Source organism: Moschus berezovskii, chromosome 27 (genome assembly GCF_049115385.1).
Source record: "Moschus berezovskii isolate FMDL1 chromosome 27, NW_MosBer_1.0, whole genome shotgun sequence".
Classification (NCBI taxonomy): Eukaryota; Metazoa; Chordata; class Mammalia; order Artiodactyla; family Moschidae; genus Moschus; species Moschus berezovskii.
The window spans coordinates 21728256-21755624 of NC_142486.1; the positions used below are offsets into that span (position 1 = coordinate 21728256).

General features: G+C 43.4%; 1 pseudogene; it reads right to left on the bottom strand.

Moving 5' to 3' along the window:
- Window positions 1–15713: 15713 nt before the first annotated feature.
- LOC129545011 (spliceosome-associated protein CWC15 homolog pseudogene) lies at window positions 15714–16398 on the bottom strand (annotated as a pseudogene).
- Window positions 16399–27369: the final 10971 nt, after the last annotated feature.

The window sequence follows — 27369 nt, forward strand, 5'->3', positions numbered from 1 at the left end:
CTGAGAGCTGCCTCACCCATGTCATACCCTTCACAGGACAACTGACATCCATTGAGGGTATATATACTTGGCCATCTTGGCTCAACTCAGGACCACTTGGATGGACCACTTGAACTCAGAAGTTCCCCATGTGATCAACTTGCAGCTGTCACTGGGCCCACATCTTGGCTTGACCCTTTCTGCCCACTCATGTTTCCATCCCCTCTTCCAGGTGTTAATCTCAAGTGTATTAGTCACTCAGTCATGTCTGACTTTTTGTGATCCCATGGACTTCAGGCTCCTCTGTCCACAGTATTCTCCAGGCAAGAATACTGGAGTAGGTTGTCATCCCTTCTCCAGGTCCAACCGAGGATCCAACCGAGGGATCGAATCCAGGTCTCCTGCATTGCAGACAGATTCTTTACCATCTGAGCCACCAGGGAAGCCCCTTTAATCCCAAATAAGCAAGGTTCATGCTAAACTCCATCTTAGAATTTACTTTCTGCGGATGCAACTTGTAGTACCATGTTAAGCATCTTTAATTTTATCTCAACAGCCATGGGGAGTCATTGAAGTGTTTACACAGGGCAGTGTCATGATCTGTGTCTCAGTTTAGAAATTCAGTTGGCTTCATTGTAGATAAAAGTTAAAAGATGATGCTTCCAAATTGGTTGGTGATGGGTTGGGGGATGGTTCTATAACCGTCTAAATGACTGATCCACTCAATTCTAAAAGATGGGTCCTTCCCTAAATAACAGTCACTAGGCCTTTCCCTTCCAGGAACACTCACCCATGCACAGTGTAATGCCAACTCAATACAACACCACAACCACTGCAATACATCAGGAGTTAATGTAAGGTAACACCCTCAATAATGGTCACAGAATTGGAATGGAGGGCTATGTAAGAAGTTACTTGAGTAATGTCAGACTAGAGATTGTAGTCCTAGAGATTTCACAAAATCCTTTTGAAGCGATTCTCAGCAATATAGGTGCATGGCACCTCTATTTTGTATGCCTCTTACCCTCACTTCTCAGTGGTCTGAAGCCCACACCTTGGAGCCCACGCTTAAACACATTGCAATGGAGCAATCGCTCTATCATGGAACAAGTCTAACATTAATATTTGTATAAATGCTATAGCTCAATGGTTCTCAAAGTGTGGTCCCTAGACCAGTGTGTTCCACTGGAGAAGGGAATGGCAAACTACTTCAGTATTCTTGCCTCAAGAATCCCATGAACAATATGAGTATCACCTGCTGCTGCTGCTGCTGCTAAGTTTCTTCAGTGTGTCCAACTCTCTGTGACCCCATAGATGGCTGCCTCTGTCCCTGGGATTTGCCAGGCAAGAATACTGGAGTGGGTTGCCATTTCCTTCTCCAGAGTATCACCTGGGAACCTGTTAAAATGCAAACCATCAGGCCCATACAACTGAATCAGAAACTCGGGGGAGTGGGGTGAGGGGATGGGAATCCAGCTAGCTGTCCCAGTGGCTCTGTTAAATGCTCAAGTTTGAAACTCACTTCTACTAGGACATGGTGAATGTTGATACACTGGGTCAAGTCTATGCCCAGGTGTTTAAACAAGTAGGCTCTCACCTGAAAAGTAAGACTAATAATTTAAAAAGGACAACTGCCTGCAAAATAGGTATCCAGCCCTGACTGTGTGTTAGAATTACCTGTAGGACTACATTTAGTTTTCTTTGATACAGGTGACCAATATCGAACACAGATATTCAGTTCGGTCTGTATTTTAGGTTCCACACGTGATTCTGATACACAGCCAAGATCAAAATCCCCACTAACTCAGAATTCTACACGAACTGTAGAATGGGTCAAGACTAAGAAGGAATTCCTAAGCACTGGTTACTGACTCCAACTATACATTAAAATGACCTGGAGGAGCTTTTACAAATGCCAAAGCCTGAGCTAAATCCCTTGAACAATTACATAAGAGCACCTCAGGTGGTCCCAGAAGAGCATCTTGCACTTGGAAACTGGCTAGAAGTGAGAGAAGAGGGAAACTCTGACACTGTTATAAAACTGTAATAGTTACTTTGTAAAAAAAAAAAAAATTTAAGCATATCTTTAAAATTTTTTGATGTAAAACTGTATCTTTAAGTTTTTTTTAATCCTTTGGAGCTGGAGCAGTGATTCTTAATCTGGGGGTGTCTTATGGCGTGCTCACCATCAACTCGAGAGCCATCTATGTACAGTGCATCTATTCCATGGGGGTGTGTGTGTGAGTTATCTGTTATTACTTATTTCTGAATCTGCCTGCAATGCAGGAGACCTGGGTTCGATCCCTGGGTCAGGAAGATCCCCTCGAGAAGGAAATGGCAACCCACTCCAGTATTCTTGCCCGGAGAATCCCATGGACAGAGGAGCCTGGCTGGCTACAGTTCATGGGTCTGCAAGAGTTGGACACGACTTAGCGACTAAACTACAACCATCACTTATTTCTGAAAGATGCCCACGCCCCACATCTGGCCCAGTGAATCAGAATTTCTTGGGATGGAGTGCTAGGCAGGTTTATAATGAAAAGCCTCCACTGTTTGTGCTCATGCTCACCTGTTAGGAATTGTTAATTTAGAGAAATAAAAGCACGAGAATAAATAAAAATTAGGGAAAGTGAAAAAGCTGGCTTAAAACAAAGCATTCAAAAAATGAAGATCATGGCATCCAGTCCCATCATGTCATGGCAAACAGGTAAAAAGTGGAAACAGTGACAGATTTTATTTTCTTGGGAAATCACTGAGGACGACAGCCACAAAATTAAAAGATTCTTGCTCCTTGAAAGAAAAGCTATGACGAACCTTAGACAGAGTATTAAAAAGCAGAGACATCACTTGGCCAACAAAGGTCCGTATGGTCAAACCTATGGTTTTTCCATAGTCAGTTCAGATGTGAGAGTTGAACCATACAGAAGGCTGAGAGCTGAAGAATTGATGCTTTCGAAACTGTAGTGCTGGATAAGATTCTTGATAGTCCCTCGGACTGCAAAGAGATCAAGCCAGTCAATCTGAAAGGAAATCAACCCTGAATATTCACTGGAAGGATTGATGCTGAAGTTGAAGCTCCAGTACTTTGGCCACCTGATGCAAAGAGCCGACTCATTGGAAAAGACCCTGATGCTGGGATAGATTGAGGGCAGGAGGAGAAGGGGGCGACAGAGGATGAGATGGTTGGATGCTGTCACTGACTCAATGGACATAGTTTGAGCAAACTCAGAGAGATAGTGAAGGACAGGGAAGTCTGGTGTGCTGCAGTCCACAGAGTTGCAAAGTCAGACATGACTTAGTGACTGAAGAACAGCAACTAAAAATTTTAAGAAGAGAGAACAGCTGTTAGAGTAGATAGGAAACTACATTATGAAGACAATGACTAAAATTCTAATGGAGCTCAGACAGATTAATGGAACAGAATAACATTTCCAGAAACTGGTATAAATATACAGAAGGCAATGTGCATGTGTGTACGTGCATGCTCAGTTGTGTCCAACTTTTTGCCACTCCATGAACTTCAGCCCACCAGGCTCCTCCATCCATTGATTCTCCAGGCAAGAATACTGGCGTGGTTTGCATGCCCTCCTCCAGGGATCTTCCAGACCCAGGGATTGAACCTGCATCTCGTGCGTCTCCTGTATTGCAAGAGAATTATTTACCGCTGAGCCACTGGCGAAAGCCATCCCTACCTCATATCATATGTCAGAATTAATTCCTTTTAAAAGTTTTATGTTTAAAAAAAAAAACCCAAGGTGCTTGAAAATATGTGGGGCGGATAATTTTAGAATTTGGGATAAGGGAAGATTGAATTTCTAAGTATGGCATAAAGGCAGAAAAAATAAAGGACGAGGGAGATGAATTTTATTACAAAAAAAATAAAAATCTACCTATGACAATAAACATCAGGAGTAAAATTGAAGGGCAAATGGTGCACAGCACAATATATTTGCTAGATAAAAAACATCCTTAATATTGAAGCAAGTCTTTCAACTCAGAAAAGATGAACACCCCAAACGAGTAAAGGACACAGGACCTGAAAATGTAATTCATGAAAGAAAAATTACAAATTTACCCATGTACATAAAAAGCGTATTTCTCATCAGTAGGAATCAAAGAAATATAAATTAAGACAATATCAAAATGTCACCTTTCTCCAATGTAATTGTTAAAAATAATGGGAATTATAATAACCCAGTGTTGGCTAGGATGTAGTTTCACTATTCCTAAGACTTTACCCCGAGAGAATGATGGGTGTATACAAAGTTACAGTTCAATAATGATATTCTTCATAATGTTTTTCAACAATGGTGAAAAATAAATAAAGATTCCCTGTTAGGAGAATTTGGATATGTAAGTAATGTTTTTTTCTTTTAAAAATGACAGAGCAAATGTAACAAAATATTAACAGTTGTTAATTGTACATGGTGGGAGTGTAGATGTCTATTATGCTATTCTTTGTACTTTTCTGTAACTTTAAATTCTTTCCAAATCATGGTCAAAGAAGTTGTTATAAGGTAATTGTTGGCATGGAGAAACAGTCAAAATATATTTTTCCTGAAAATAAATTCAGATTATAAGAGTATTTGAGTGCAACTCTAATTTTATTTCAAACACATGATGCAAAGAAAAAAACTGGCATACCAAGTTATTTCCATATGAGTAGTTACATACTTCTTATTTTCTTCTCTGTGCTTTTCTATATTCTCCAAAGTGAACATGTATTACTTTTGTGTGTGGGGGGGGTGTTAATATTTATTTATTTAATTTCGTGGCTGCCACATGCTGGATCTTTATTGCATCACGTGGTTTCCTTTGTTGTGGCACAGGAACTCTCTAGTTGCGGCACACGGGCTTAGTTGCTCCCTGATATATAGGATATTAGTTCCCCCATCCAGGATCAAACCCATGTCCCCTGCATTGCAAGGCAGATTCTTAACCACTGGGAAGAGCCAACATGTGTTATCTTTGAAGCAAACTAAATTCAGTATCTAAACATATTTAGAGGGCATGACTTACTTCCTATATTTCATGACTCTGAATACACAAAAAATTCCTTTTTAAAGCTGCAAAGGTCAATATGAAGAGCCAGTAGATAACACAGTAGGTGTCATATTGAACCTCCTGATGTGAGCAATAGAAACAAAGTGAATGGAATTCAGATCTCTTAAGGTTCCTACCAGCAGAAAGTTCTGATGATGTTATCTATTCAATAAATCTTCACTGAGCACCATGTTAATCAGAACTGTTGGGCTATATGTGACAGAATCCTAAATCAAAATGACTACTTTTTTGAGAAAATGATGATCCCACAAAGCTGATAGTCTAGGGGTAGGTAGACCAGACTCTGCTAAGTCCCTCAATGTAGGCCAACAGTCTCCTCAGTGCTGGCTTCATGCTCAAGCAGATTCTCTCTCACATGGCAAAGATGGCCACTGGTAGTTGCAGACTTTTAAACTGTACTTCATCATATTCTATCCATCAAATAAAAACATGTTTCTTCCTCAGAGACACAGGCAACGTCCAGAGGATGGCTCTCATTAGCGCTTCACAGTCAGGGGTTTATGTCTGAACCAATCAGTGTGACCAGGAAAAATAAACATACTGATTGACCAGACCTGGGTCATATGTGCACCATGGAGTGTGAGGGAGGTCAGCCCCATCCAAAGCAAGGGACAGGAGAAAGGGAGAAGAATGGTTCCCCAAGGGAAAACCAGGATGTAGTTACAGATATAAAGAGGATTGGGGACTTCCCTGGCCGTCCAGTGGTTAAGACTCAGTGCTTCCACTGCAGGGGTCACTGGTTTGATCACTGGTCAGGAAACTAAGATCCCACATGCTATAGTATCGGCAAAAAAAAGAGAGAGAAAGAAAGATGGATGACTGACGCTACACAGGCAAAAATAACAGATTCCCTCTTCAAGTACATTTGCATGCCCTGAATGACTGCATCAGTGGGTAACTGCCTGCCACTGAGTTGCCCCAGTTGCTACAGTACAATAAGCCTTGGGAGGTTTCTAAGGTACTATTGCATTTTTTTTAAAAATTTCATGCTAAGGAGGGCTTCCCTGGTGGCTCAGTGGTAAAGAATCTGCCTGCAATGTAGGAGACCTGGGTTCAATCCTTGGGTTGAAAAGATCCCCTGGAAAAGGAAATGGCAACCCACTCCAGTATTTTTGTCTGGAGAATCCCATGGACAGAGGAGTCTGGTGGGCTGCAGTCCATGGGATCGCAAAGGATAGGACATGACTGATACACACTTGCTAGGGAAGGACTGCTGGAACCTGAGGCCCTGATTCCACCCTCCTAAATTCCCTGTCAAATTGCTTACCCTTCAGCACTCCCTCAGAGAAGGCAATGGCAACCCACTCCAGAACTCTTGTCTGGAAAATCCCATGAACAGAGGAGCACAGTAGGTTGCAGTCCATGGGGTCGCTAAGAGTCAGACACGACTGAGCAACTTCACTTTCACTTTTCACTTTCATGCATTGGAGAAGGAAATGGCAACCCACTCCAGTGTTCTTGCCTGGAGAATCCCAGGGACGGGGGAGCCTGGTGGGCTGCCGTCTATGGGGCCACACAGAGTCGGACACCACTGAAGCGACTTAGCAGCAGCAACAGCACTCCCTAGTCCCCTTTCCTGATTTACGTGTCCAAAGAGCTTATCAGCAATTGATACACTGTGTGTTTTATTTGTTTATCACTTGTCTTTTGCCCTTAGGAAGTAAGATCCTTTAGGGCATTTTCTGTCTGGTTCCTTATTATATCTCCGTGCCTAGCACAGTGCCTGGCACATAAAAGGTACTAAGTAAATGTTTGTTGGATGGATAGATAGATAAAATGATGTATAAACAGATGGCTGAATGCAAGAATGAATAGCTTAATAAATGGATGGATGAATGAAGCATGAATTAATGAATTTCACCTCTAACCAAAAGAAACGTGTGTGGGCTAAGTCGCTTCAGTCGTGTCCGAATCTTTGCAACCCTATGGACCGTAGCCTGCCAGGTTCCTTTGTCCACAGGATTCTCCAGGCAAGAATACTGGAGTGAGTTGCCATTCCCTTCTCCAGGGGCTCTTCCTGACCCAGGGATTAAACCCACGTCTCCTGCATTGTAGGCAGTCTCCTGTATTGCAGGCGGATTCTTTATCACTGAGCCACCAAGGACTCCCCCAGCCCCCAAAGGCTGATGCAAATTAGACTCTCCTTGCAGTATGTTCCATTTCCCACCCCCACCCCACCCCACCCCAAGGAGTGTCCTGTTGACATACTTACAATTCAGAGCGAGAGTTCCTGAGCTCAGCCCTGAGTGACCCTTCCATTTCTCCCCTGGTTCCTTCTGGTCTGCAAGACTCACCTTTTTCCTGAGCAAGTAGAACAAGAAAAACCCTGTAACTAGACCCCTTGATTACAGAAAGGGTGTTTTGTCTCCCACCAAGGTTCAGCACTATAATAATGTCAATTCCATGCAGCAACTACTCCTATAAAACACCTACACAAAGAGCAAGGAGAAGTAATTGTTTCCTTAGAGCATCAAAACATAGTTTCAGAGACTACAGAATTTAAGGTCAGTCCACATTTGCTGACCTCCTGTTCAGAAGGATTTTGCCAACTCTTCCCTGATGTATAAAGCAGAGACTAACAAGAAGTGGACCTTAGAGGTCTTTGGGAACGTTTCAGGAAAGCAAATCCAGGAACAAACTGAACTTTCTTCCCATCTTGGCGAATGGTGCTTGGGGTTATTCTGTAGCAAAAGACCATTTGGGGGCGCTCACTGCGCGCTGGGCACTGAGTTACTCACTTTACGTACTGAAAGCCATTGAATTCACCTATTGTTATGCCCATTAGAGAAGGAGGAAGCTAAATCACGGAGATTAAGTCATCTACCCAAAGTAAGCCAGTTAGTTAATGCCAGGAACAGTATTGAACCCAGGCCCTTGAACTGCAGCCTCTGCAGTCCTAACTTCCACACCTTGTATGCTGCTGCTGCTAAGTCTCTTCAGTCGTGTCCGACTCTGTGCGACCCCATAGACGGAAGCCCACCAGGCTCCCCCATCCCTGGGATTCTCCAGGCAAGAACACTGGAGTGGGTTGCCATCTCCTTCTCCAATTCATGAAAGTGAAAATTGAAAGTGAAGGTGCTCAGTCGTGTCCGACTCTTCGCAACCCCATGGACTGCAGCCTACCAGGCTCCTCCATCCCTGGGACTCTCCAGGCAGTGGAGTGGGCTGCCATTGCCTTCTCCGCCACACCTTGTATGGCCTCCTGTTATTTCCTTTGGACATAAAAGGAAATGAGTTCTTATTTTTGGAGTCTCAGGCTGGCGGCTGAGGTGAGAGTAGGGTGACATCTAGGCTCTATGTGCAGCCCATATTGTCTCATCCCACCATCCTGGCATCAGTATTTCTCACCCGTATAGCTCCCTGGACATCAGCATTGCGCTGGGCAGAGCCTGATGCCTCCATCTCTAAGTTTCTGCCCCAGAAAAGATGCAACTGGGGAGCTTATTATGGGACACCACTCCCACTCCCTGGACTTGCCATCGTCCCTGTTATCAAAGCTGTCTCTTGGCAATAGAGCATTTCTGTATCAGAGAGATGGGATTCACCCACTACTGCATAGCACTTAACCCAAGTGACCCCAGGCAATCAATTCTAGAAAATTCATAAACACTCTGTACTAGTCAGCTTGGACTGCCGTAACAAAATATCACAAAACTCGATGGCTTAAACAACAGAATTTATCTGGAGCTGGAAATCTGAGATCAGGCTGCTAGCATGATCAGGTTCTCGTGAGTTCTCTCTTCCTGGCTTGTAGATAGTCACTGCCCTCTCACATGGCAGGCGGGAGAGAGAGAGAGAAAGAAAGGGAATGCAAACTCTCTTTTCTCCCTTCTCTTCTTCTAAGGGTATGTGCCCAGTTGCTCAGTCGTGTCTGACTGCTTGTGACCCCATGGACTGTAACCTACCAGGCTCCTCTGTCCATGGGATTGTCCAGGCGAGAACAGTGGAATGGGCTGCTATTTCCTCCTCGAGGGCATCTTCCTGACCCAGGGATCTAACCGATTTTCTCCTACGCCTCCTGTACTGCACGTGGATTATTTACCTCTGAGCCATCGTGGAAGCCCAAAGGTAAAAATGGGGCGATATAAATGAAGGTTTATATATGAAGTAAGATTAGATCAATTCCTTATCGATTTTAGTTATCCTCTGTAGTCTCTAACTTTTCTAAAATTGGCCTAGCCCTTTTTCTGAAGTCTCTGTTTCAGGACGTTTACCGTTCAGGGGTGGGGCAATGAGAATATGTGGGTGAAAATGGACTCATTCTAAAATCCACCTAGCTCATCTTAGCCTAATTCAGTCCTCATTCATTTATTTTCTCTCTCATCCTGAGCTCTCATTTGATGCCTTTAAGACAGATTTACCTAAAGATTGCTTCTGAAACAACCAATGCATACTTGAGGTTTGGAACAAAGATAAGTAAAGTAGGCAGGGGATTCAATAGTAAAAAGGAGGAATTGTCTTAATTTCTTCAAAGAAACTTGATCATATCCTGCCCCCCGCCGCCTGGCTTAGCTGTTATTTTCCCAATTTTTACTAAACACAAAGAATAGAAAAATGTTATTTCTCTCTTAACTCTATGGAAAGACAAGACAACAGCAAATGCTAGGCAACGTGCAACCTCAGTATCAAGATGGTTATAGAGAGTGGTAGAGACGGAGGCAAATAGGAAATTACATTCTGCTCCATATCCTATGTTCAGTGGACAGCTACCACTTAGCTAATGTAGAACCACAGGTCTAGTATTGCCAGAAATTCTAACTTCTCAAGAGAAGCTGACCATTTAGTTGTTATGTGAATTACCCTGATTTTTCAGTGATGGCAACTGTTCTTCCAAATATAAGAGCATACAAGGGCCAACATGGTGAAGGCTCAAGAAGACGCATCTGTGAGCCAGAAGTGGCCTGGGGGACTGAGCTTGCAACCTTGATTTTAGCTTCTGCAGAGAGAAAAAAGTGGGGAGAGGGTGTGTACCAATCAGGTCCTGCTCAGAAATCAGATGGCACGTTCAGATTCGGACAACCGGAGAAAGACATACTAAGAAAGAAATGGATTGCTAAAGTGTGAGTAGGATTACGGGGAGCCTCAGGGACTCCCCGTAGGATCTCGGGGAGATCTTGCACCTCCCCAGCGCAGGATCTGGGACTGGCAGTGGAGTTGTCACCACCCACAACTGAAGGGATCAGGGGAAGGAGAGTTGTCTAGAGCACACCTCTCTGAGAGGTACCTTCTGCTGAGGGACCTAGCCAACCCGAGCTTATCTCTCAGAAAGAGAGGGACCCAGAGAAATAAAAGACTTCCTTCTGTTGTTTTTTGCCTCCCATTGGCCAAACCCAACTGGAAGCAAGAGGACATGGAGGCTTGTGGATGTAATACATATAGCCCAGCATCTGGGGCAGCTTTGCAGGGTGGAGGGTGGGGAGGGGAGATATGGGAGGGACAAGAGGAGACTTCTGGCATGGGGAATGGAAGCAACAGATGTTGGAGGATTTCTGAGGCTTCTTTGAGGACAGGATTCTGTTGGGTCAGGTCCAAAGTCTCAGAGCAGCTGTTCACACAGTCAAGTCACTAACCCCACCCACATCTTAACTAAGGACGAGGGGAGCCTGGGAAGAAGGTATCACTGGGGGCAGCCCAGAGGAAGGCTGCAGAGGAATTTGGCTGGATGGGCAGTTCAGACCCATAGAGAGGCTCCATCCTCTGCTAAAGGGACAGAATTGAGAGTGCAGGAAGCTTATTGGTAGCTCCACAAAGACTTGATGTTTCTCAAGCAAACTCAAGTAGTGCCTGGCGTACAGTAGGTGCTCAATAAATCCCTGCTGAAGGGACGAGATGTTTGGGCGAAGTGTAGCAGTCTGATTATATTCTCAATATAGAAGCATCCTGTTGCATTTTTCAGCATCTAGACCTCCCAGGGCTGTTGAGGTGTTCCTCATCTTTTTCATAATGGCTCTTGGAGGATCCCCCAACACCAGAAGGGTCCAAATGGGGAAACCACAGCCTAGTATTACTCTGGGATTTCCTGGATCAGAGAACAAAACCTAAAGCCTGTTCCACAGCTGCTTCCTTCTCACCAGCTGGAAATAACTCTGGGAACAAGAGGCTTGCGTCACTGCATATTTCTCACTTGGCAAATCAACAAGCAGTTGGATTAGAGGATTAGGCACAAAATGAATGGCTAATGGTTTCTGTGAGATACTATACAGAGAACATGAAGCCGGTGGCAGAGAGCGAGCTGACCTATAGTTTCCTGAGGCAGGTCTCAGACCATGGTCCTGAAGCAGTACTAAGAATCAGGGTGAGATACATCTAGTCCTCTTCTTTCTTAAGGCCCATCTTGGCTCCTGCCCTGTGGATTGCTAAATCAAATCAAAGGACTCATTCTGTCACTAATACATGTTAAACATTTACCACACGCCAGGCAAGTGCCAGGCACTGAAGTCAGAGCCGTGGATAACACTGGCAAGCTTCCTACCCTCACCTGAACTTATAGTTGAGAGTATATAAGTCACAACCACATGGAATTTGCAGTAATGCAGATTCTGGGGCCATATGCCGAGATGTTCCGAAATAGGAGATCTGGAGTGGAGACCAGGAATCTGTATTTGAAAAACAAGTATCCTGAAGTAATCCTAAAGTAGTCAGTCCATATCTTGAAAACCAACTGGTCTACCTGGGATCTTACACATTGAGAAAAATGGCTCCTGGGTCAATTAGCACCTGCCTTCCCAAACTGGAATTCTGCCTCATGGGAAGGGCACTAGATTCACAAGTAGGCAGAAAAAGAGAAAACTCTCACATTGTCAAAATTACTCTTGAATTGCTTAAGAAGTTTGAGGTTTTTTATATCATCCTTTAGAAAGACCATCCCAGCCAGTTTTCCTCCACTATAGGGAGAAATCTTCATTTCTTTGATGGCTCGCTTGGCAGTCCTGCTGTTTAAAAAGCACCAATCCTTAAATACTCCACACTGCGTGATACTGTCTTTACAAGAGGCATGCAACAAATAGCAGATTCAAGACCTCATTTCAGTCTCACTTTGGGGCATGCGCCTATTGAATGAAGTGGCAGGAAGAATTGCCTGTGCTATTTAAGTTATTATTCCTTTTTCTTAATTTTCTTTTCAAATCCAAGGAGTTAGATTGGCAGAAATTAAATGGGCATTTAATAGAAGTCCATAGTTCTCGACAGACCGTGTAAAGCATCTGCCACTTGCATTTTCCCATTTTGGGAAAGCCGAGAGGGCGTCCAAGCCCATGACTTCCTCTGGGGGAATTCTTCATGATTAGGTCCCAACAGTTACCCCCCGTGGTCTACAGGTTATTGCAGTCAGGTGGTGTGGTGCTCTACATTCAGCGGCGCTATTCACACGGACTGCAGTGTAAATGACACCCTGGAGTTGTGCAGTACACAACCTGCATGGCCTGATGTGACGGCCCTAATTGTACCCAAAAGCAGTCAGGCAACTCCATGATTCAGTTCCAGGCCTTCGATTGGGTGGGTAAGGAGTATACTTATTTTGTTGCTTTCAAATAATACAGCAGTGAAAACTGAGGCAAATGAAACACCCAAGAGAATCTGAGTATCCATATTTCCAATTACATTGAACATGCATTCTTCACCCACACGAGTGCCAATTTGTATTACTCGGAGTTCCACTGAAATTGGCCCAAGCCCCTGGGGCACTTCTTGCCTAGTTTTACTTGTTATCCTGGGATAATTGGTTTAAAACTGATTACTGGGTCACTAATTATGGGGCCTATTGACAGTGTATTTCAGCTTAGGGAAGCAATTAAAAAGTTCACCCTAATTAATCAGGGGTAATTAACAGGTCTGAAATTTTGTCAAGAGATTAATTATCAAGAAATCCAGAACAAATCAATGTGCATTCCAGGAGGGAGAGAAAAGGCCAGTCATTGGAGCTGGTGGTTGTTTGGGCCATTCATTCATGCATTTAACTAATGTTTACTGACCACCTACATGGTGCCGAGCGCAGAGACCAGGGACTCCAGTGGTTTTGCCGATGCAGCTTCCTATTGAATGGGGAGTGGTCAGACATGTGACCAGATGGTTGTAGAGAGCCTCTTTGAAGACATAATATAGTAATATTCCTAGCTACTTGTTTTGAGTGTCTATTATATGCTACATGCATTAGTAAGTGTTTACATCTTTTATTTCATTAAGTATTGACACTGACGGGCTTCCCTAGTAGCTCAGTTGATAAAGAATCTGCCTGCAATGCAGAAGACCTGGGTTTGATTCCTGGGTTGGAAAGATCCCCTGGAGAAGGAAATGGCAACCCACTCCAGTATTCTTACCTGGAGAATCCCATGGACAGAGAGGAGCCTGGCAGGCTACAGTCCATGGGGTCGCAAGAGTTGGACACGACTTAGCAACTAAACTACAACCACCATTGACACTCACCCTATTAAGTAAATTCTACTGGTTGTTTAAGAGGTAGGACAACTGAGGTTAAGAAATTTGCCCCAGAGCTATTCTTTGTTGAGCCTCTCCATGTGTCAGTGTTCTGGGAAAGGAGATGAAATTGAAGTCTTCCCCTAAGGGTAGCTACAAGGAAGGCAGAATAATGAAGTGAAGTTCAAGGACTCTGGAGCCAGACTGCATGCGTCAAATCTAAACCAACTGCTAGGCAAGTTCATCACATCTGTCTGTGACTCCACTGTCTTCTTCTGTAAAATGGACAAACAGTAGCAACCTCTCTGCTCTATTTTAAGATGATGCATATAAAATATGTTAAGTAGTTCCTACGTGGCAAGTGATAGTAAGTGTTAGCTGTTGAAACTATTTATTACTGCTTTCTTACAGAACCCGGAGATTTTTGCCTTCCAGCTCTTGTTCTACCAGCTTAGACTATTCTGCCGTGGAGTTTTAGAATAGATTTCTGTTAAGTTTGGGAGTATGCTGACAGAATTGTTCCCTTCCCACAAGTTCTCCTGTTGCAGCCCTAACTCTCAGAGTGAAGGTGTTTGGAGGAAGGGCCTTTGTGGGAGAATTAGGTTCAAATGAGGTCATTAGGGTGAGTGACTTTTGATGGGATTAGTGCCCTTATAAGGGCTTTCCCTGGAGAATGCAATGGCACCCCACGCCAGTACTCTGGCCTGGAAAATCCCATGGACAGAGGAGGCTGGTAGGCTGCACTCCATGGGGTCGCTAAGAGTTGACACAACTGAGCAACTTCACTTTCACTTTTCACTTTCCTGCATTGGAGAAGGAAATGGCAACCCACTCCAGTGTTCTTGCCTGGAGAATCCCAGGGATGGGGGAGCCTGGTGGGCTGCCATCTATGGGGTTGCACAGAGTCAGACACAACTGAAGCGACTTAGCAGCTGCAGCAAGGGATTTCCCAGTGGCTTGGTGGTAAGGAATCTACCTGCCAATGCAGGAGATGTGGGTTTGATCCCTGGGTCAGGAAGATCCCAAGAGGAGGAAATGGCAACCTATTCCAGTATTCTTGCCTAGGTAATCCCATGGAGAGAGGAGCTTGGAGGGCTACAGTCCATGGGGTTGCAAAGAGTCAGACATGACTGAGCAACTTAGCAAAATTTTTACCTTTGTGGAAATGGGAACTAGCATTTATTTAGTTTTAATATGTAATCTCTTTAAAACTTTATAATAATTCTATGAAGTAGCGATTGTGACTCTCATTTTCAATATAAAGATCGAGGTTCAATGAAGTTATGTAACTTGACAAAATTGTATAGCTTGGAAGTGATGGGAATGAGAGTCAAGTCTTTGTTTTCATACCTTTGTTTATTTTCTCAGAACAAAAAATTTTTTAAGTTCTAAGCAAGCTTGGTATTCCTCATTTTTAAAAAATAGACAATGTTTTATTAGCCACATACATTTCAATGAAAAAGCTGGGGACACAGATTTGGCTATTTAGATTATTAAAACAAGCAGATTTCTTTCCCCATATTTAAAAGAAAACACATGACTAGAAATATTGAGATGGAAATTGGGTTAAACCAATTCCTAAGTCCTTATCCAGTAAGCAGTCAATAAAGGAAAAGATATTTTGAAACTAAAAATTAGGGAAGGAAAGTTATGACCAACCTAGATAGTGTATTAAAAAGCAGAGACATTAGTTTGCCAACAAAGGTCCGTCTAGTCAAGGCTATGGTTTTTCCCGTGGTCATGTATGGATGTGAGAGTTGGACTGTGAAGAAAGCTGATCGCCGAAGAATTGATGCTTTTGAACTGTGGTGCTGGAGAAGACTCTTGAGAGTCCCTTGGACTGCAAGGAGATCCAACCAGTCCATTCTAAAGGAGATCAATCCTGGGTGTTCATTGGAAAGACTGATGCTAAAGCTGAAACCCCAATACTTTGGCCACCTCATGCGACGAGTTGACTCACTGGAAAAGACTCTGACGCTGGGAGGGATTGGGGGCGAGAGGAGAAGGGGACGACAGAGAATGAGATGGCTGGATGGCATCACCAACTCGATAGACATGAGTTTGAGTGAACTCCGGGAGTTGGTGATGGACAGGGAGGCCTGGCATGCTGTGATTTATGGGGTCGCAAAGAGTCGGACACAATTGAGCGACTGAACTGAACTGAACTGATACACAATTTAAATGGGGGAGAAGAAAAAACCAAAATAAAGTCAGACTGTTTACATTTTACAGGCTTCTATTAAGCACATAAAACTGTACTATTTATTTCTCCATGAACTTTTATGAAATTCAGATCACATCACGTCATTTATAAACTTTTGTCTTTCTTCTGATCATCTACACCTTTTGCACAGTTCCTGAAGACAACATCATCATCCCACCTTCTTTTAACTTTGAAGCTGGCCTGAGGCTGGGATGGGCCAGTGAGATTAAGGACAGGGTTTCCACTCAGAATGTTTTCTATAGGACTCCTTTCTTCTTCAGCTTTTGTTCTTGTTCTTTCCTGGCCTGCTCTTCAGTTCTTTCTTTTTTAAGTTTGTCCAGCTCTGCAAGAAGAGCTTCAGTGTCATCTCGTCACTCTCCTCTTCAAAATCTTCATCTTCCTCGTCTGTTAGAGGGTGGTCTACGTCAAGCTTGGCTGCGGGAATCTGATCCAATGGAGCTTCTTTGACACCGAAGAGGAGGCTGTGTGTTCTCAGGTTGGCCGATCTCTATTTTTATTTTGCAGCAGCAGCAGCTCTCTCTGTCTTCCAGATCTCTCCTGAAATCACAGACCTGCACATCTTCAGGGGCCTCCTGAGTGGTCTGTCTCTATTTTGTCTTTGTATGAGAGGGTAGGTCTCTGTTAGAATACTGCTTTGAGCATTGGTTCAAATCACCTTCACCTTTTCCTCTCCCACCTTTTCTTGTAGGTTCAAAAGCTGCCTGAGCTGCTGTTGTCATTCTTTATGCTTCGGGTTGTCACAGGAAACCCACAGACTCTTCACCCCTGTCCCACTCTGTAGAGGGGTGGCCTTCTGCAGAGTCACCTGCACGCTGTGCTCTCCATGGCTATCAGAGACTGGAGAAACTCTGTCTGCAGCTCTGGGGCCTCCCCTGAAGCTCTGGGGCCTCCTCTGCCTGCACTGGGTTCTCTGCCTCAACCCCCAAATGCCCTTTATGGCCCCACCCACAGTCTGTTTTTCTCCTGCCGCTCACTTTGGCCCAAGCTGGGATACAGCCTGCTGCTGGAGATCAGACAGATTATGCAGATATCATTATGACTTTCAGCTCCCAGAAACCTCCACACCTAGGGCCAAAGGCCAAGACCTGGAAGGTAGCCCTCATTATTTAGTTGGAGAAGGAAATGGCAACCCACTCTGATATCCTTGCCTGGAGAATCCCATGACAGAGGAGCTTGGCGGGCTACAGTTCACGGGGTTGCAAGAGTTGGACACAACTTAGCGACTAAACCACCACCACTGTTTTCTTTAGTTAATGACCCAATGATCTTTACACATCAGTGCATACAGATCCACCTCATTCTAGTTAACAACTGCAGAGTATCTGGATGAACCAGAGATGATTTTATTGTCCCCCTATCTGTGGAGATTTAGGTTATTTCCCAATGTTTCACTCTTATAAAAAGTTCTGCAATAAATATCTATATCTATGTAGATATACACTCATATAAATATAGATGTTTTTGCATCTTTTTGTCAATGGCTCTATAAAGTAAATTACTAGAACTGGAATTGCTTTCTCAGTGATATGCATTATTTAAAATTTTTATAGCTACTGACAGATTTTCCTCTACAGTTTTTGGACCAATTCATAGTTCTGACCAATGGGAATGCTGTTTGACAATAACCCCACTAACAATGAACACTATTATTAATCTTTAATCTTTGCCATACTACATGAAAAATTGATGTCTTATTGTAAATTTTTTGCATTTATTTTTATTATTGCTATTATTATTACTTATTTATTGGCCACTTGTATTTTTCTCCTATAATTGGACTATTAGTATCTTTTCTTCATTTGGGAGAGGGAAATAGCTGTTTATCTATCATGTATATTGAAAAGGTCAATTCAGATAAGGTCAAGAATTATTGAGAATGATGTCAAAAGGAACCTCAAATAGAGTCTCTGATCCAAAGAGAAAACAATGACCTGTCACATACGGTTGCTTTGGTTGTGAGAATGGATTCAATCTGGAGCATTCACCTAATTGATGGTCTCAAGAAGAGCTGACAAGCAGAATACATGCCAGGAGGGCTAAACAAAGAGCATCCTAAGATATGGCAATTCTTAATCCATGTCATGTTGCCTCCTTCACCTCTGCACCTGCCCCAGCAACTCCAGGGAATGAATCCCTGGTGTGGGAGAAAAATTCAGGGGACAGCCACTAAGGAAAATGCACAGAGCTATAGCTGTAGAAAGAAGAATCTCTCTGAAAACTGTGGTATCATATTACTCAGTGATGAACACTAGAAAACAGACTACAAAATACGTGTCCAACCATATGCCCATTTCTTCCTGGTGAAGAGTGTTGTCCAGAGTTGGAAGTGGGGACAAGGGGAAGAGAAGGATGAAAGGAGCTCTCTTCCACACTGAGAACAAAATTGATTATTTTTATCCCACTCTTGGAGGCAAGATCAAGCCTTGTACTTGAAAATGCAAATTCCTAGGCTTCAAACAAGATGCATGGGTATGAGAATCTTCAGAGGAAGGGCCCAAGAGCTGTGTGTTTAGCAAGCACTTCAGGTGATGCAGGAAACTGGAGGAAATTTTGTCCAGGGACACTGGTTCTCAGTATTGACTGCCTAGTAGAACCCCAGGAAGGTTCAAAACAAAACCCCCACACCCCACCCAGAAAGCATCTAGTTTATTGGTCAGAGATAAAGCCTAGGCCACAGTTTTTACTGTTTGTTTTCAGCTCTCCTGGTGATCCTACTGGGAAGCCGTGTTGAAAACTGCTTGGTTTCCAAAATAGTCAGATGATTGGAACTATATCAGTCTTACCAAACAGCCTGACCAAAACGCAGATTCACAGGCCCCAGCTCTGAAAGATGCTGATGGGACAGGCCTGGAGGAGGCCCTGGGGAAAGTTAAAGTTACAAGATCCAGTGGGATAGCTGATTTAGTTAACTCACAAGGTAGAATGATCTCCCAAGAAGACAAGTCCACATCATGTTTTAAGACAGAGAGATAAGATCAAGGAAACAGCAGCATCCCAGAAGTAGTGGGAAAATGGCACCTATGTGCATGAGGTTGTGGGTGTACCTGTGTGTATATATGTGTGTGTGTATATGTGTGTCTATATGCATATGTGTATACACGTGTGTACGTGTGTGTATACATCTGCCTCTGTGTGTCTACATGGGTATGTGTACACTTGTGTAACTGTGTGCAGTATGTATCTCTGTGTGTGCATGTGTCTACACATGTGTGTGCATGTTGTGTGTGTGTTATGTGTGTGTGTATGTGGTGAAGGCAGGGGCAGGGAAAGCCCTCTGCTTCTGTGTTACTCCCTGGATTCACCTTGAACCAATAGGCAAGTAACAGCCCATTACTCTGTGGAAAAAACACCACAAAGTGGCCTTGGCTAGTTGACAGAATTTCATTTTTATTCATACTTTTTTTTTTCCCTTCCAACCGGTAACATCACTACTGATATGTGCAAGGCCCAGCCCCATCCCCTTTTAGCCCCACCCCCCTTTCCCATGCCGCTGACCATGCAATGCCATGGTTTCAGGATCCTGTTTCTTTCTGTGCAACGATTGTGTCTACTCCCGGCTCCTCCAGGCTCTGCCTGTCCCAGTGATGGACACTGAGGAGCCCCACAGTGAGTGTCCTGCGGGGAACATTCCCGCCCATGTCCCCTCCTTTGGGAGTAGGCTTGCTGGCTTAAAGGGTATTCGTGGATGGAGGATCTGCCGTAGCCCTGCAAGGGTACCCTGCAAGGGTGCCCTGCAGCCAGCTGCATACACCACAGCAGAACCTCCCTTCCCTGCCTGAGCCTTGTACATCTAGCTTTCCAGTTTTGACTGTCTAGGTGGGAAATGATCTCTTGTTCTTGTTTAATTGGCATTTCTCTTATTACTAAATGATTTGAACATCTCTCCCCATGTGTGTTCGACTTTTAGATTTCAAATTTTCTTTTATACCAATGTACCTCCTGTGGAATTAGTACTATTAATAAATTGATGTACCTTCCTACTGGGCATCATTTCAGAGGAATCTAGGAGAGCATGGCTCTTCCCACTTCTCCTCCCTGACCGTGAGCCTAAGGAGAGGTGGGCTGGCACTGGGGTTCTCTCTAATCAGTTTCCTGTAAGACAGAGACAGAGCTCTTTGCTGGCAGCCAGCCACTTCAGCAAGCAGCATGAAGTATGAAAAGAGGCCTGTGATATCCTCGCATTGTCCAGAGCCATGGCACTGGACCACTTCCCCTGACCAATTTCATGCTCCTTAGCCCATTTTTCCCAAGTATAGCCTCACCTCTCTTCTTAGTCTCAATCCGACTCCAAATACCATCATATTGGAATTAGAGTTTCAACATGAATTTGGAGGACACAAATATTCAGTCCCTTGCCCTGCCTTTGCCTGCAAGTAACAGTACAAATGAAGAGATCATTGCTAGGATATCAGAGAACTGGTGGAGGCTTCCGATTTCCAATCCTCAGCATGGACGGAACCAGGAAAACTAGGGGCTCTGACCAGTGGGTTTAGCACCTTCCCCCTGGAGCAGTGGCCCCCAGAGCAGTGTGCACACATCCTTGGGAATTAGAGGAAAATCCTCTGAGTGAGGTACAGGAAGGAAATACTCAAATTTATATTTCTATTTAGTTTTATCTCATTTTAATTTCTTCTTATCTTTGTATGCTTGGTAATATACATAATAGTATTATATTGGTATAATTTAGAAAATAATAAAATGTACACCTCTTGAGGTAAATAATAGAAAATTTTCTCTTAGCAAAAGGAGTTTGGTACAGGTCCTTGCTGGGCTTTCCTGGTGGCTCAGTGGTAAAGAATCTGCCTACAATGCAGGAGACACAGGAGAAACAGGTTCGATCCCTGGATCAAGATGATCCCCTGGAGGAGGGAATGGCAACCCACTCCAATATTCTTGCCTGGAGAATGCCATGGACAGTAGGAGCCTGGCAGGCTACAGTCCATGGGGTTGCAAAGACTTAGCACACATGCATAGGTCCTTTCTACTCAAAATGTGGCCCAAGAACCTGGGCATTTGTTGAAAATGCAGAATCTCAGGCCTCACCTCAGACTGACTGAACCAGAATCTGCATTTTTAACAAGACCCCCATTGACTGTTGTGCAAGAGTGAGAAGCACTGCTTTAGAGCACTGCCATTGACATAGTTGACCATGAGCCTCTGTCCTTGCAAAATTCCAAACTACCAGAGGAAGAAGTTTGGTCTGGCTTCGGTGAAAAGCCCACCCCATCAGCTATTGCTGCAAAGGGGTCAGGTTCACTTGGTAGAAAAGCAGCAGCTGAGAACCACTTCTGTGGACAGAAGAAGTGATACAGATACGTCCAGAAAAGACGTACCAGGACATACCTACAACACATTTTGTAAACATGTGGCCTGTGTCATTCTCCCCTGAGAGAGAGGGAGGCAGTCTGTCTGGCTGAGTATATACAAGATTCAGGTGACTGGTTCCCCACGTGACCCAAACCCCAAACTCTTAATAAGCATCTCAGCCTGGCTCCGTGGGAAAAGGCTTCAGCTTTGTTACTTGATCTTGAGCCTCAGTTTCCCTTTAAAAACACAATCGATTCAGCCAAGGTCTGGCTAGAGCTAGTGCATCACAAGTGAACTAATTAGAATTTTTCCAAAGTCTCTGTTGTGTCTTTTGTTTGTAATCTAATTAACATGCTCTGCCCTGCTCTCCTCAGTTCATAAACATTTTGACAGTGAGCGTGAAGCTCAAGTGTCCCTTGGCTTAAGGATCCCACCCCACAGCAGCACTTTATTCCTTTGCCATTTCTCTCCAAGGGCTCCCCAGTGGCCCATGAGTAGTCATCTGCTGTAGCTAGCATGCAGATCTGCCCTCTTTCAGGCCCCACCTGTTGTCTGCAGAGATGCCTGAAGAATCTCTCCCCACTCCAGCCCTCCGTAAAAATGCCCATGCCAAGCATGCTGTCCTGTCCTTGGATGTCTCTAAAGTCTCCAAAACTCAGGGTTCCAGGATAGCATCTGGTTCTTTACAAAAACAAGGAGATGATCATTCTTCCCAATTCTGGGCAACACTCTGACCCAGAGACAGAGATAATATGCTTGAGTCTTGAATTTCATAAAATATCAGTCTTGAAAAGTTAATAGAGCCCCCAGCTCTGTTATGTCCTAAATCCAACCCTAGATTTTAGAACAGGGAACTTCTATTCCCTTCATCCTTCTTTCTCTGTCATCTTTCCTCTGCTAAATGCCTTTGGCCTCCTCCGGTTTAAAAACAAGCTTCTATAGATGTGAATGGACATCGTCAAACAGGGCACAACTGAAGGAAGGGGTGGTTAAGGAGAGATGGAGTGTTTTCTTTACTAGCATCAGCTAGTAAAAAAATACCCTATTACAAGTATAACCTTGTTATTTTTGTATCACTCACTACCCCCAGGCAGTTCGCTTTTCTTCAATTGATCTATGTCCCTTATAAAGTGCCACAGCAACAACTCCTACAGTTTGATACCCAGATTCTTTGAGCTGGTAGAAATGAACATGATATGTATGGATGATCAGAGCAGAGTCAAGACATTACAGAGTTCCAGTGGAAGAAGTTCGTGGTCAGTGGCTCCAACGCCAGTCAGGGACGTTTACACGGCATGGCTTTAGGAACCACTGCTGCCTTATCATCACACCGCTCACATCTGTTGTTTTGGTTTATTTGCATCATACATAATCGCTTTGTTTGTTCTAAGTAAACACCCAACCATGCCCAGTTCAATAGCTTCTGTGGTTGAAATATTCTCCACCACCCCGCAACATGCGTCTCCCAGAAAGACTGAAACACGAGCACATTTTTATCAAGTTTAGACAAACTGCAGGACTGAGGTCAGTCTAGAGCAACAGTTTTATCTTCCGTGGAAGGAAGGCTATTAGGTCCTTGTGATCACCTTGAAGAAGAGCTGGCTCTGTCCACACTCCTTTGCTTTGCTCCCTGAAGGGGAGGGGACAACATGTTCGAGGCAAACATGAGTCTTTACTGTGCTGTGCCGTGTGCTCAGCCATGTCCAACTCTTCACTATCCCCTGGACTGTAGCCCACCAGGCTCCTCTGGCGTGGAATTTTCCAGGCAAGAATACTGGAATGGGTTGCCATTTCCTTCTCCAGAGGATCGTCCCAACACAGGGATCCAGCCCACATCTCTTGCGTCTCCTGCATTGATTGGCAGGCATATTCTTTACCACTGCACCACCTGGGAAGCCCTGCATCATAGGCTAAATAATATCTAAGAGGATTGAGGCCTTCATGTCAGTTGCACAACTTAATGATGTGCTGGCTTATTAAGCCATCTTTCAGCTACCTGTGGGATCTACCCAACCATCTCCCCTTAACTGACCGTATTCTCTGCCGCCTTCATTCCATGTTTATGAAGCCTTTCAGATTTCCTCTGTGCCAAAGGCTTGGACCCTGAGGCTGGTTTCTTATCTTTTATTTCTTCTGCCTCAGGCAAACTATACCTTCCTTTTCTTTGACTTCAAATTGAGCTTTCTCTTTAGGCAGGTAGCCAGGTCCAAAAGGCCTAAGATTCTCCCACCCAAAGACTAGGCTGGCTGTGTGGAATTAACTTAGTTCAGAAGAATGAGCCTTCCCCAACTCCTGGGGCATCCCTCAGGCACCAGCCACAGTTCCAGAACCCTAAACCTCCTCCCAGACACTGTAGATTCCAAGACGTTACCTCCCAACAGCCAATAGCCCTCTCTCCTAAAGCAGAAAGTGGATAAGGTTTTTATAAAACCTTTGATCTGTCAAGTTTATCTGCAAAGGTCTATAATTTAGAAAATGAATTCCCTGTCAAGTTTCTTTCTTTAATAGCAAAGAAAAAAAAAGTATGCAAGAAATGGGCTGACTGAAGGGCTCACAGTTAGTGTAGTGTCCATTTCTGAACACCTAGATTTCCACACTGCAGTAGAAAACTGAGTCACTATAGTTGGATTAATGCCCCAGGAGATGGGTTAATGGATATATTTTAACACGTATCTCTCATCCCATCGAGGTTGCTAAGTAGAGACTTTCCAGCTAATGTCAACTAAGAAATTCTACCCTCACTTTGTCCATGTAACAAACATAACAAGCCTAGTTATTTCTGCAGCCTTTCATTCCGGGTCTGACCAAGCTTCACCTGGAGACATTTGAAAGTGGAGGGTTCCTACACTGTTGTTGGGAATGTAAATTGATGTAGTCACTATGAAAAACAGTATGAAGTTTCCTTAAACAGCTAAGCATAGAGCTACCATATGACCCAACAATCCCACTCCTATGCACATGTCTATACAGAACTTTAATTCAAAAAGATACAGGCACCCCAGTGTTCATAACAGCACTGTTTACAATAGTCAAGGTATGGAAGCAACCGAAATGTTCATCAGTGGAGGAATGGGTAAAGAAGTGGTACATATATGCGATGCAACACTCCTCAGCCATCAAAAAGAATGGAATAACGCCATCTGCAGCAAACAGGGAAGGACCCAGAGGTTATCATGCTAAGTGAGGTAAGTCAGACAAAGAAAGGCAAATATCATATGATATCATTTAGATGTGGAATCTCAAGTATGATGCAAGTGAACTTATTTACAAAACAGAAACAGACTCAAAGACATAGAAAACAAACCTATGGTTACCAAAGACAGAAGGAGGGGAGGGGGTAGAAAAATTAGAAGTTTGGGATTAACAGATACAAACCACTATATGCAAAACTGATAAACTACAAGGTCCTACTGTAGAGCACAGGGAACTATATTTAATATATTGTAATAGCCTATAATAAAAAAGAATATATATATATAGCTGAGTCTCTTTGCTGTACATCAGAAGCTAACATAACATTGTAGATCAACTATACTTCAGTGAAAAAAATTGTAAAGTGAAAGATTATATCTTTAAGATCCACTCCTCTAGGGGATGGGAACACTGATCCACCAACTAATAGCCATTGTTATATCTCATTGATATACTTACTTATATCATTTTATATAATTAGAACAAATCTTGGGTAAGCATTGTCTTTTTAACTTAAGGACAACTTTTACATTTTGGTTAAAACTTAGCCCCTCATGACTTTTCTCCATCCTATGAGAGGTAAACGATTAATAATAAAAATCCATTCTGCCCTTCCCAGCCCCTACGCCATATCGAGCTTCCCAACAGCTCTCTCCAAACCAGATTTTACCAAAGAAGGGACTACTAGTCTACTTTTCATTTAATTTTACTACCTCAAGTGAAGTGAGACTCTGGAAAAACAAAACTTTTCCCTTCAGAAATACTTGAAACTTCCCAAATTTCTCACATCAGTTTACTGAAGAAAAGTTTAGCTTTGTCCACTCTCTAAAGGAATGGTCTCAGTACTTCTTGAAAGCAATGTTTCATTATTTTACAGGATACTTTCTGAAAACATTTGCTAGCTTTACTCTTGGACTTAAATTTTTTTTAAATTTTATTGAGGTATAGTTGATATACAACATATTAGTTTCCTGTGTACAACATATTGGCTTTATACTTCTGTATATTGTGAAATAATCACCACAATAAATCTAGTTAATATCCACCACCATATGTTAGCTTTATTTAAAAAAATTTTTTTTTTACTGTGGTAAAAGCCACATAATATAAAACATACTGTTTTAACCATATTTAACTGTGTAGTTCAGTGGCACTAAGTACATTCACATTGTTGTGTAACTCTCACCATTATCCATTTCCCAAATTTTTCACTTTCCTAAGCTGTAATTGTGTACCCTTTAAACACTGACTCCTCATCTTCCCTCTTCATCCCACACCCATCCTCCACCCCCTAGCATCTACCAATGTTCTTTCTGACTCTATGAATTTAACTGTACCTCATACAAGTAGAATCAAACAATATTTGTCTGCATCCAGTTGGAAGGACTGATGCTAAAGCTGAAACTCCAATACTTTGGCCACCTCATACGACGAGTTGACTCACTGGAAAAGACTCTGATGCTGGGAAGGATTGGGGGCGGGAGGAGAAGGGGGCAACAGAGAGTGAGATGGCTGGATGGTATCACCGACTCGATGGACATGAGTTTGAGTGAACTCCGGGAGTTGGTGATGGACAGGGAGGCCTGGCGTGCTGTGATTCATGGGGTCACAAAGAGTCAGACACGACTGAGAGACTGAACTGAACTGAACTGAATGTATATTGGAATTCATTTTAAGGTTAACTTAATATATGTCCTACAAACAGAAGAACAGACTGGTTCAAAATCAGGAAAGGAGTATGCCAAGGCTGTATATTGTCACCCTGCTTATTTAACTTCTATGCAGAGTACATTAAGCGAAATGCTGGGCTGAATGAATCACAAACTGGAATCAAGATTGCCGGGGAAATACCAACAACCTCAGATATGCAGATGATACCACACTAATGGCAGAAAGCAAAGAGGAACTAAAGAGCCTCTTGATGAAGGTGAAAGAGGAGAGTGAAAAAACTGGCTAAAGACTCAATATTCAAAAAACTGAAATCAGGGCATCTGGCCCCATCACTTTGTGGCAAATAGAAGGGGAAACAGTGGAAACAGTGACAAACTTTATTTTCTTGGGCTCCAAAATCACTGCAGATGGTGAATGCAGTCATGAAATTGAGACTCTTGCTCCTTGGAAGAAAAGTTATGACAAACCTAGACGTGTATTTAAAAGCAGAGGCAACACTTTGCCGACAAAGATCCATATAGTCCAAGCTATGGTTTTTTCAGTAGTCATATATGGATGTGAGTTGGACCATAAACACTGAGCAACGAACAATTAATGCTTTCGAACTGTGATTCTGGAGAAAACTCTTGAGAGTCCCTTGGACTGCAAGGAGATCCAACCAGTCTATCCTAAAGGAGATCGACCCTGAAGATTCATTGGAAGGACTGATGCTGAAGCTGAAACGCAATACTTTGGCCACCTGATTCGAAGAGCTGACTCATTGGAAAAGACCCTGATGCTGGGAAAGATTGAAGGTGGGAGGAGAAGGGGGCAACAGAGGATGAGATGATTGGATGGCATCACTGACTCAGTGGACATAAATTTGAGCAGATGGCATCACCAACTCAATGGACGTGAGTTTGAGCAAACTTGGGGAAATAGTGAAACACAGGGAAGCCCGGGGTGCTACAGTCCATGAGGTTGCCAAGAGTCGCACATGACTAAACCACTGAAGAACAACAACAAACAGATTATCCTTCTTGCTCTACAGCAGGTCCTCACCAGGCTCAGCTCTTCTGACCCATATCTTATCTTAGAAGTGAGCAGAATTGGGCATATCTTCTCTTCTACTGACCACCATTGTACCCTATTTTGCTTCATGGAAAAACATAAAACCATTTGCTGCTCTCCTTTCTCCTTGGTTCCATGGAGAGGAGGTAGCTGCAGAATATGCAGATATAATGTTAGCCCACTCTTTCAACAAGCTTTCAGGACCTGGGAGCACAAGTGGAAAAAGCTGGTCCCTGAGTGCAAAAAAAAAAAGTGACTTCCTAAACCAGGAGCACTTTCTAAAAATATATATCTATTTACCAAGTGAGTCAGAATCAATAGAGGTGGGACCCCCAAAAGATTTTTTAACGAAGGTTCTGGCAGATTCTTACACAGGTTTACTGATCACTGCAAGGGGAAAACCCATATTAAAAGGGATACAGGGAAAGAAACAATTCAGAGCAATGGGATTGATCCCTTGGCAGTAATTT